At 36.4% G+C, this 10,573-nt stretch overlaps 1 pseudogene; it reads right to left on the reverse strand.

Annotated features, from left to right (window-relative positions):
- Positions 1–4,249: 4,249 nt before the first annotated feature.
- LOC127156233 (carbohydrate sulfotransferase 1-like) lies at positions 4,250–5,352 on the reverse strand (annotated as a pseudogene).
- Positions 5,353–10,573: the final 5,221 nt, after the last annotated feature.

A 10,573-nucleotide genomic window follows, 5' to 3' on the forward strand; every position in this document is an offset into this window, starting at 1 on the left:
TTGGAGATTAAATATTTCAAATCCTGTACAGCGGGTAAAGAGATAAAACAACCATCAAATATCACTCAGCTATTGTAATATCTGGTATAGTAATAAAATGACACTGTCTTAATCCTGTGAAATGCAAGATTAAGAGACATCCACAGCAGGAAACTATTTCTAATGAAGTCTACTTTTAGATACAGCATTACTAAAAGAAATGAGAAGGTCATTGAAAAAGCAGGAACTTGTTAATCATTTATAATGTCTGAGATGCGTAAAAAAGCGAATGCGTTTCCTAAAGGCAGATTTCCTCAAATAATATGCTTTTTACAACGCTTGAATTTTACAAGGATGTACTTTTTATTAAAATTTCCTCTATTGGTAGCAAGGGACAGCTCAAGGGTCAGCTCTGTTGACGCGTTTTTTAAAAGCAGTCCGTTTTATTTGTCCTTGGCTGATTTGAGGCAATAAAAAGGGATCGTTCTAAGAGATATTTCTCTGATATCACTACATACACCAGGAGTTTTGAAGGCTTATTGCAGAGCAGGTTCCTGCTTGTCAGCGACTTTGCCTCTGCTTTGTCAGTGATTGAATTTAGAGCCTTTAACACCCAGAATTTTATCAGGCCATTCATAACAAACGTCTGGAATGTCCCCAAGTTCAATCTAGACTTACCATTATTGATCAAAACACATGGCACATCTGAAATTGGATTGGTCGTCTCAGAAAATATATAAAAAATAAGAGCAAACCTCTGTTTAATACACTCAGTTTTCAAGCATATAAGGTGTAACCAATCTTAAATCCAGATCTCAGTTTTGATAGATTAAAGAAAGAATTTTGTTTACGAATGCTACTGAATATTAAAGCATAACAATTTTACTCAAGAAATCCATACTGTCATTGTAGTTTAATAGAAAAATAAAGTGGGAGGCTGGTTTAAAATGTGAACTTAAAGCGCCCTCTAGAGGCCAGTGAATTATTTATTAATTCTAACATTATTTGTTTAATTACAGTATACATATGGAACATTTTTTAAATATGTATTGTAATAATTATAATTGATAGTATTATATATTTAATGAATTAATAATATATATTATAATAGTAATAAAAACATCTTAAAATAATACAAATATATATATATATATATATATATATATCATATATATAATTTTTTATAATTTAAAAAAAAAAAAGATTTTTTCAAAAGTCAAAAACATTTAACATCAGGAACCAAGAATTTTTATGAGAATTGCTTCAACTTTCATTTTCAGAGACACTAGAATGGAGATTTTAAAGTGGTTGGCCACTAGGTGGCCTCAGTATTATATTATAAATATAAATTTCCAAAGAGCCACCAAATGTCTGAAATAATAAACAATGTTATATTATAAATACATACTATATTTTTAAAAAATGCAACTCAATATATATTGCAACATGTAACAAAAAGTAGAGACTTTTTTTTTCGTCAGAACTCGTTTCTCACAAAAACTAAATAAGCAGATCTAAAAAGTTTATACTGGCAAATTCTCCCTGACATATTTACTTCCTATAGGCTAAATAGCTAGCAAAAGCGAAGGCTGTTGTCTCAGTTATAAGAATGCAAAGAAGCAAAGAATGGACTTGACATGGACATGTTTCTTTCATTCTAGGAAAAACATTGTCAGGGCTCTACGCTTACTTTTATTTTTAGGAGCACTTCTAACTCAAAAAATTTAAGAGCACAGTCAAAAATTTCAGGAGCACCTTCAAATCAGTAATCAAAATATCTGGTCAAAAATTAGTCTTCCATTACAAGGATTACAAGGTGATATTTGATTCCTTAAAGTGATTTAAAGGGGAATTTTGTTTTTGCCTTTGTAATGGCATTTTTCTAACTTTATTAAAAGTATGCTGTCTTTTATGGCAAATTAAAAATATATATATATACATATATATATATATATATATATATATATATATAAAAGCTCAAAAGTGGCTATAGGTGTATTTTCAGATGTTTAATGAGGCACAGAAGTGCAATTAAATTCATAAATTCATGCTGAGATTAATGTTCTAATATAAAAATTGAATACGTCAAATGTTTTAAATAACTGAAAAGATACTTTAAAAATGAAATTAAAACTTCAAAGTCATTGATTAAATTACTTAATCATTCATTCATTTGATTCATTCAAATGGCTGATTCATTCAGGAATAAAGCAACCCTGCGTCCCAATTAGGGGTGGAAGAAAGAATCGATTCTCCGATGCATCGCGATTCTCTCTTCAACGATTCTGAATATTTCAGAATCGATTTTGAGCTTGTTTTTTTCCCCACGTGTGGCACGTGTGCGCGCTAGAAAAATGTAGATCAAGAATCGTTTTGGAATCGGATCGTGACTCCCAGAATCGAAATCGTATCGGATCGTTAAGTGCCCGAAGATTCCCACCCCTAGTCCCAATGTGCATACTATGCAGGCCATGTGAATCTCAGCTGTGACTTTGTTTCAAACCATTTTCGTCGATGAAATAGAGCAAAATCAGGCAATGCTGTTCTAGTCAGACAATGTAAGTCACTTAATATTAACTTCTTGTTTATTTAACTGTTGTATTAAATCAATATCACATTTAAAAACCTCCTCAATAATCATTAAAATCTGTCACTCATGATAGTTCATCGCAATCTCACAAAGTTTCATTATAATCAACAAAGCTCCTTATACTGCACAATCAATCTCTTATTTACACTCTCTCTACACTTTATGAAAGGATTGGTGAAATATGCCTGTGATACATTACTCAACACTACTCATTACATTACTCGCACGCAGTAGTCGCAAATGCAACCGAAATGGTTGAACTATAGAGCCCAGATAATAGCAGTATGTATTGCACTTGGCTGATAAAAAAAGTAGCAAAATCTTGTGAATCTTCATAAAGTATCTAACTTTTTCTTATAATAAATAAAATAGTGACAATATCAATCTAAACCTGAAGCTGGAATGCTAAATTCTTCAATTAAAGTAAATGAGTGGCAGCAGGTCAATGAAGAAAATAAAAAAATTCAAACTAACAGGTTTAGCTGGTTTAGCTGTTTAAGGAATTAAAAAAAAAAATTTAGGAAGACAACAATAATTTTAAAAACAGGTTCTTTATTGGTTCCAGGAATGCAAAAACAGTTCTTTGTAGTAGAAAAACATTCTTTAGATTGTTAAAATGTTCTTCACACTAAGAAAAAGGTTTCTTTTAAAGGGATACTCCACCCATAATTGAAAATTCAGTTATCATTTACATATATTTTCAAGACAGTTTCGGTTCCACAGAAAAAAAGGCGTAAAAGTTTGGATCAAAATGAGGTGGAATAATTGATGACAAAAATATTTTGTCACTTTTGGTTGGACTATCCCTTTCAGAACTGTTCAACAAAAGGTGATTTTTTTAGAGCAAATGACAAAATAATCAGCAGAAACCATGTAAGCAATAAAAAAGTGGATTTCCTTGTGACCTTTTTAGAATTCAACAACAGCAAAAAATCTTTTGCACATTAATTGAGCCAAACATTTGTCTTTGAACACTAAATACAAATCTATAGTATAGACACTGAATCAATGAAAAAAATAAAAAATACTAAATAATAATTATATTCTTCTGCATTTTTACATATATATAGAGAGAGAGAGGGGTAGGTAGATTATACAATCTGTTACTGATTTCAGATTACATGACAAAAATTGTAGTTAGTAACTTAATCCATTACATTACACATATTAGGTTATATAATCAGGTTACTTTTAAATTGCTTGTTTATCACATTGACTTAAAAAGGATAATCTTGTACCATATTGACAAAAAATACAAAGTATTTGCATTTTAATGTGTTTGAAAGACAAAAACCTTCTAAAGACATAGAAATACATGGTTAACCTACAGAGTGATCATTTAAATCCAAATTAATGCGTTTATCAGTGTAGCTGATGCAATATTGACATTTTTGTAAATCCAGTGGTCCGATGCTGTAAATGTCCACAAAACTGCAAGTCTTTGAGTGTGTATAAACAGCAGGCTGTTTTCGAAAGGAACATTTAAAAGATGAAAAATAGCTATTAGAGAAAATTAGTAAATTATGATTAATTCATTGCTATTGTGTAAATAATATGTAATCATGGAATCCATAAAAAAGTAACTGGAGTCTGATTATGAGTATTTTACAATGTAATTTAAGTAATCTGATTATGTAATCCAGAATATAAATGTAGAAAAATAGCTGTGCATGCACATTATTACCTTTGGTACAAAAAATGTATGAAGGTTTTGTCCTCGATGAGCGAGAGCGCTATTTTTTCAGCATCTCAGGGGAGTTAACGGCTTTGTAACCAAGCTTGTCGAAAATGTGCTGACAGACAGTTTGTGTGTAATTAACCATTTCATAAGACAAACTCAACCTCCAGCTCTCTGCATTGGCTGCCGAGTCCCTCAACATGCCGTACCTATGCTTTGCTGACGCTTTATTTCCTCTCGTGTTGTTGTATATCCAGTCCACCACATTTTTTTCTATAGAAAGACCAAGAAATTTATAAAGCTCCCTGGTTTTTGGGAGTGGATTCCTGGCCACGTCCTCATATCTCACCAGCATGTACCGTCCACGAAGCCACGGCAGTTGGCTTAAGCCTGTGGACACAGATTTCATAAAGTCACATTATCTCGAGTTTGGTCAAATGTTCTTTGGGGGGTTTACGACCCGTGCCTCTCCAGATCCGCCATAGGCGGTATGTGTCCTGAAAGGTTTCAGTCCTAGAAGATAATATCCCACGTGGGTCCCTCACTACCTGGATAATTTTCAGGTTAAGCAGAGGGTCCTTAATCAGTGCCTTGAGATCATTGACCTCTGGAGTACGCACTGTTTTAATCGCCACATGGTGTTTCTTCTGACATGATTCGATAGCGAGGGTCAAGTTAAGAGAGGCACACTTTCGAACACAATCCCTCTCTTCTATATTGCCATCACTAGGGCTGAAAGCATCACAGACCGGCATACAGCAGAGGGCTTTGCTGGCTCCTTGTCGAAACAGTTTTTCCGTGGTATGGTTTGCCGGCTGCGGCTTGATGTAACTCTCTAAGAAATACAAGTCGCAGTTGTACAAGCTTCTAAGAAGGTCACGACTGGCTCCCAGCACCAACTGCGCTTAACAGCATATCTGCTGGGAGAAAGGTGAGGGATTAAGGTCGTTTGGACTTGATAGAGCGGTTCAAAGAGATAGATCACATCTGAGTGCTGGTTGAATAGCTGTCCAACAAAAGAGGAGCCGCTCCGTTGGGTCGCCAAGATGAGAATGTTTGTCTTCCTGGAGGTATTGTAATTAACATACGGGTGCTCATCACACATCCAATTGAAGGACTTCACGTCCTGTCCCAAACCACAGTTCAAAAGGTTAGAAACTGGACATTTCTGAACAAATAATTCTTTGAAAATCTTCATTGCTGTGTAATGAATTGATATGGACACCAGTGCAAATAGAATCATCTTCCTTCCAGCATGGCTGGGTAATTTCATTTAGATGATGCAGTCCGAAGTAGTCCTGTTGACAAAGACCAGCTGGAAAAAAAAAACAAGCACCAAACAGTTTTAGTTTAGATACAGGTGTGAATGATCTAGTTAAACTTTAGGACTCGATGACAGACCTACTCTGTGTTAAACTCCTGCAACTGAAATGCTTCCTTTGAGTTTTTGTACAAATCTTAAGATTTCAGTGTCTGGAATGAAGACAGCCTACAAAAATGAATTCTTTAGCCCTAGGTCCTGCAGTGTGAAATGTGGTTTGACTGGAAGTGACATCGCAGCGACCTACAGTCAATGAAAGAGCACAACACGTCAAGAGAAGGTTGAGTGGAGGGAGTCAAAATAGATCTTCAACAGAACATCATCAAGCAATTATTCTCTCCTTCATGTTCTTCTTGTTTATTTTTTATTTTTTCACTGCAAATCATTGTACAGACAACTTGGACTGCAAGCTTTTTGAGGGCTAATGTTTTTGACAGAAAATCTCAAGCGAGAACACCTGTCTCTACTGTGATCTTACATTATTTCCAATATCAGTTCTGGTGTGTTTGGTTGTGAAAAATAGATTGTAGACAATGCAGATTTGTTGATTCTTCCTATTGTAAAGTTGTGTAATGTGTGATCTCCTGATCCTGATCCTTCCAGTCCTCAGACACCATCTAGGCATGAGGATAGCCTGTCCTCGCCTTCAGCCTCCGAGTCCCAGGCTCCATCTCAGCCTGTCGACCCTTCGGCTCTGCCTTGGCTCCTTGCTCCCTCATCTCCACTCTGGCCCGTTATCCCATTGTCTTCACCAGGCTTCCTCATCTCTCCATCCCTCTGGCTCTGTCTGACTCCTCCTGCCCTCTTGCTCCACTTTTGTCATACATCGCTCCAGCTCTGCTGTGATCTTCCGGGTCCCCAACTCCACCTAGGTCACATAAGCAGTCAGCTCTACTTCAGCCCTCCATTGTCAACCCTAACACTCTGATCCGCCATCTAGGCATGAGGATCCCCTGTCTCCACCTTCAGCCTCCAAGCTTCATCTTAACCCTCTGACCCTTCAGCTCTGCCTTGGTTCCTTGCTCCCTCGTATCCACCGTGGCCCGTCATCCCATTGTCTCCACCAGGCTCCCTCATCCCTCCGGCTCTGCCTTGGTCAGTTGTCCACCTGCCTCCTCCATGGGATTTCACTTCTGTGGATTTGCCTCATCTCTCCATCCCTCTGGCTTTGTCAGACTCTTCCTTCCTTCTGGCTCCGCTTTTGTCGTGCATCGCTCCAGCTCTGCCGCCGTCCTCTGGGTCCCCATCTCCAAGTCACATGAGCAGTCAGTGCCACCTTGGCCCTCCGGACCTCCATCATCGACCCTAACACATTCTGATCCACCTCGGGCCTTCCAGTCCCCAGCTCCATCTCAGTCCTCTGACCCTTGCTTTGGCTCCCTGCTCCCTCGTCTCTACCATGGCCCGTCATCCTATTATCTCCACCAGGCTCCCTCATCCCTCCAGCTATGCCTTGGTCAGTTGTCAACCTGCCTTCTCCATGGAATTCCACTCCTGTGGTTTTACCTCATCCCTCCATCTCTCTGGCTTCGCCTTCATCATCCGTCACTCCAGCTCTGCCGCTGTCTTCCATTCCCCAGCTCCATCTAGGCGTGAGGATCCCCTGTCTCCGCCTTCAGCCTCAAAGTCCCAGGCTTCATCGCAGCCCTCCAACCCTCTGGCTCCCCATTTGTCATCTGTTGCTCCAGCTCCTTCGCAGTCTTCCGGGTCCCTGTCTCCGACTCAGCTCAGCTGTCACATGAGCCATTAGCTCCACCTCACCCCTCCTGACCTCGGTTATCACCCCTAGCACTCTGATCCACCTTGGGCCTTCCAGTCCCTAGCTCCATCTAGGCATGAGCATCCCCTGTCTCCTCCTCCAGCCTTGGCTCCTTGCTCCCTCATCTCAACCATGGCTTTTGGCTCTGTTAGTCATCAACTCCACTCATCTAGCTTCATCTCGACCCTCCATCCCTCTGGCTCTGTCAGGCTCTGCCTTTGTGCTCCATTGCTCCAGCTCCACCACGATCCTTCTGGGTCCCCGTCTCTGCCTCAGTCACGTGAGCCATCAACTCAGCCTCAGCCTTCCGGTATCACCCTGGATTTCTGTCTGCTCGCCTCCACCTGGGTCTCCACCTCCAGCAGCTCCATCTCCATCGTTCGTCCCCATGGTGTCGTCAAAGCCTTTCCACCATGGTTTTTCCCTGTGTTTTGCCTGCCCCTTGTCCACCTCCAGAGCCCCCTCCCTCCTCAGATGTGCTTTTACGGGATGAGGAGCTGCTTTCCTGGAAGGGGTGCTGATGTCAGGGTTATATTCTGTTTTGATTTAGTTTTCACAGTGTTTCTGCTTGCCTATGTTGCCACAGTACCTTGTGATCTGCTATGTCATTTTAAGGCAATACTTGTGCAGATATTCTATTTGAACACAAAAACAAAATACTGATTTTTCATTACCAATATATATATTTAAAATAAGTGCAAATTATTGTCTTGCTGCTGTTTAGAGTTGGTGAATGAACTTTAAGTCAGCTGGAAAGCTCAAGTTCTTTAAATCCATTACAGCATGTTATGTCTATTAAAAAACAAATGTGTGAGGAGCCCTAACTGACTGTGTCACATTAGGCTAATAACATTATGTCATTATCAAGCAGAAAAGAAAAGAAAAGAAACATGATTTTCCTCCCAACAGTCACAGTACGTATTGCTTTCTTAGATGTCTTTTAAACCCCCTGTACTGAAATGAATGTTTTCCATCCATTTACTAAGGGCTACTGATTACACATATTACTGCCATCCTTTTCTTCTCTCCTCCTCTTTATTTTTATCCAAATGCTGGCATAATGTACATTTAAGAGGTCATGTAAACACTTAAAAAGCATTCCTACAAAATCTAAGAACTGTGCATTGTTACTGCCATCTAGAGGCAATTTGTAAAACCATTCGGTTTATTTTTCCTTTGACAGATTTGGTTTAATTAAAGGGATATCCTAAGAGATTTTTCACACTGATATACAGTCCTGTCAGCAGACTGAAAAGACAGCAAACATTTGCATTAACCAATTATTAGTATAATAATAAATATACTGCCCTAGACTGACACTAAACAAACTAAGTGAAACTAAGCAAACACATGGTGGCCTGCCAAATAGAAATGCAAATAAAATCTGTGTGCGTGTACAGTAAATAAAGGACAGGAAGTGACATTTTCATTTCCGCTATTAAATCTGACATACATCTAATATAAAGTCCTTATATAAAATCAGCAAATGAACAGCTGCCCAAAATATTCTAATAGTATTCATACACAAAATAAAGATATGTCATATATTATTAAAAAAATATTAACTATATTAACTATTATAAATAAAAATAAATATTATAAATAATATACTATTTATAATAACTCATATGATGATTGTGGTTATTATATTATTTATTACATTATATATAAATAACATACACATTTTATTTATATGGATTTACATTAATTGGGGCTAAATATTGTAATACACATAAATTAATATATGAATTATTATACAATAACATGATTAGTACTACTACTACTACTACTAATAATAATAATAATAGTAATGTATTATATTATAGTGTAGATTACATTGTTACACTATTGATGTACAATCATGTTGATGTACATACATTATATATAAACAATGTACATGATAAATAAATATATTAATTGCTAATAAATAACTGATTTCTATTTTAATATATTTTGAAATGTAATTTATTCCTGTGATTTCAAAGCTGAATTTTTAGTATCATTACTCCAGTCACATGATATTTCAGAAATCATTTAAATATTCTGAAAAAAAACAAACAAAAAAAAACATTTGTTATTATTATTATGTTAACAAAGGTTGGTAGAATTTTTTTTCAGGTTTCTTTGATGAATAGAAAGCATCCTTACTAAATAAAAGTATTAATTTCTATAATTTCTTTCCCTCCCCAAAAAAATAAAATAAAATACAATTTTATATAATATTATAAAAGCTTTTAATTTCAGATAAATGCTGGATCTTATAAATCTTTGGATCTTTCAATTCATCAAAGAATTACTCAACTGTTTAAATACTGATACAAATAATAATAATAATAATAAAAATTTTCTTGAACAGCAAATAAGCATATTAGAAGGATTTCTGAAGGATCATGTGACAATGAAGACTGTAGTAATGATGCTGAAAATTTAGCTTTGATCACAGTAAAATATATTTAAATATTTCATATTTAATATTTAATTCAAAAAGAAGTAAAAAAAATATTTTGTTTTGCCATACTTTGGATCAAATAAATGCAGGCTTAGTGAGCAGAAGAGACTTACTTAAAAAAAAAAAAAAAAAAAACATTAAAATCGTACTCTTTAAAAGCGTTTGACTGTTAGTGTACATTACACATATATGAATTATCATACAATATTATTATGATTAGTACTACTAACACCGCCACCAACAACAATAACATATTATATTACAGTATATATTACATTTTCACTATTGATGTACACTAATATACATTATAAATAAATATATGAATTATACAAAAACAACAATGTATTATATTACAGTAATAATGTATTATACCACGCTACAATAGCCTTAAAAGTTCACTGACCATAATCTGAACCTTGTTTTATTTGTGCACAGCCATGAAGAACTACCACGAGGGGGCGCAAAACACCACTTAATTGCAAACACGTTAATACAAGTGCGTTTCTTCAGTTTGTGCTTATAAAACATGTAACCGACTCAACAGGTATCCACAACTAGGACACCTGTGTATATGATACATATATTTTCCATTTCCGTCATGTCCTGTCGTGTTATGCTCAGTGTATATATATAAAAATCACTGGCCGTTTTTACCTCTGAGCACTTAACCGCGTGCCTTACGTGTTTCACCAGTTGCATGAACTGATGTCATAATTTGACGATTATTTCCCACGAACATGTCGAACAACACACCAGAGAAACGTGACGGGGCTGGATTTCCACCGAGGGGCCGAACC

The sequence above is a fragment of the Labeo rohita genome, chromosome 25 (assembly GCF_022985175.1).
Source record: "Labeo rohita strain BAU-BD-2019 chromosome 25, IGBB_LRoh.1.0, whole genome shotgun sequence".
Classification (NCBI taxonomy): domain Eukaryota; kingdom Metazoa; phylum Chordata; class Actinopteri; order Cypriniformes; family Cyprinidae; genus Labeo; species Labeo rohita.